Here is a 2,012-nt window from a genome sequence, read left to right as displayed (position 1 = left end):
GTAAACCTATTGTTTAGGTTTAGGTCATGTCCGAACATAAGGGACTGAGACAGGATAAAATACATCCTATGTTACCTATAAGGAACTAAAATTTGAGATTACATTATACTAACCAAAACCCAAAGAAGGGTTAATATGTTTTTGATTGATACAGGTTATCTCTCGGATCCACAATGACAGATCACAGGCAAGTTATGTCTTTGCAACACGGTAGCACTACTTTACCTTGGTATTGAGACCATTAGTCATTGGCGTCCATGAAGCTCAACCATCAGGTTGGGATGCGCCAACTTGAAGAACATATACGGAGGTACAAATCAGGGGGAGTATACGTGTTGTACTCTTTTTCCTTCACCATGATTTTTTCCTACTGGGTTTTCTTTGTAAGGTTTTAATGAGGTAACATCCAAAGCGTATTACAATCCCTGTATAGTTATGGCATCCAAGGAGGAGTGTTATAAATCATATTGTGGATGTCCATAACCGGTCTGGTCCATAACCGGCCTAATACCTAGAGAGAGAGAGAGAGGCGGCCGCAGCAGGAGAGAGAGAGAGAGAGAGAGGCGGCTTAGACTTAGAGAGAAGGGGAAACCCTAGTTTCCTATTCCTTGTATTTGTACACTTTTCATATTTATATCATTCCATTTATCTCTTTGTAATTCTCATATATAAGGGCACCTTATGATTGAGTAATAATGAGAAGAACTTACAGACTCTAAATCATTAAGTTTATAACAGAAAATAACATTGTAATGTAACTATCCATGTTTTGAAAATTATGTTATAGAAAACTCTAATAGAGCACCTTTATCCCCGTCCCTTAACGCTTTTCTTAAGTTAATATTGGTTTAAAAAAAATAAAAAATACATAATTACATAAGAACCGTGTCATATTTCTTAAGTTAATATTGGTTTTAAAAATATATATATAATTACATAAGAACCGTGTCTTATTTTGGGTCAAGAAGAGGCGTCTCTTGTTGCCACGTGTAGGCATGTAGAGAGAGTCTTCGTCTCTCTCTCTCTCTCTCTCTCTCTCTCTCTCTCTCTCTGCACAACGAATATGGCGAGCAAGGATCCGAATCGCGAGCAACCTCCTCCTCTGAGTATTTGAAATAAAAGCCACTCGGGATCAATTCTTTGGTAAGTGCCAATCCCTCGATTCTTGGATGATTACCTTTACTTAATTTAATTTTTCCGGTTCCCGATTTCAGATTACTTGGAATGATTTACAACCGTCGATCTAAGAGGAGAGATCATCATGCAGGCGATTTTAAATGAGATCGAAGCCGCCATCAACGAGCTCTGATGTTTCCCCTTGCGGTGAATTTCTTCTGTAAACGTATTCACTCTCTGATGTCAAGTGATCAACCACCCGAAACGTCGTTCCTCGATTCAAATCAAGAGCAACAACCTCTCTCCGGCGTCGTCGAGGACAAAGACGACAACCTTGGTCAAACACTCCAGTGACTCGAGACCTTTCTAACTCTCCTTGGGTTCAACTGATATCTTGCATATTTGCATTGTTTTAAGTCCCCATTTTGCACATAATGATCATATAGATTAGGAATTTAGCATCTTTGGAATCCATTTTGCATTCATATGTCCTAATCAGGTAGTGGAGTGTCCTATGGAGTAACTGGAAGTGTTTAGAAGCATTATGGCTCAAGAACAGATGGAAAATGATGTTAGTTTGAGTTCAAGCGAGCACAACTCGGGTTGAGCCAACGCGGGTTCTCTTACCCGCGTCGAGGCATCGAGAGGAACCAACGAAGAGCTCCAACGCGGCTTGGATCACGCGGACACCGCTACCCGCACGCACCGGGAGAAACGAAGCATCAACGATCTCACGCGAGTTCGGTGACGCGGGGTCGCATACCCGCGTAGGAAGAGGAGAAGCTGACGTTCTGACTCGGGATGAAGCAACGTGGATACGCCTACCCGCTCGTATGAAGAAAGAAGCTCGACGACCATCCGACGCGGGTGGTGTGACGCGGGGTATGCCCAGTCGC

The 2,012-nt window shown here is 42.3% G+C and overlaps 1 pseudogene; it reads left to right on the top strand.

Annotated features, from left to right (window-relative positions):
- Nucleotides 1-1,356: 1,356 nt before the first annotated feature.
- Nucleotides 1,357-2,012, top strand: part of LOC106314512 — an 8,183-nt pseudogene continuing 7,527 nt past the window's right edge.

Source organism: Brassica oleracea, chromosome C9, assembly GCF_000695525.1.
Source record: "Brassica oleracea var. oleracea cultivar TO1000 chromosome C9, BOL, whole genome shotgun sequence".
Taxonomy (NCBI): Eukaryota; Viridiplantae; Streptophyta; class Magnoliopsida; order Brassicales; family Brassicaceae; genus Brassica; species Brassica oleracea.
The sequence above is the reverse complement of the archived record's forward strand: the minus strand, read 5'-3'. Positions and strand labels throughout refer to the sequence as shown.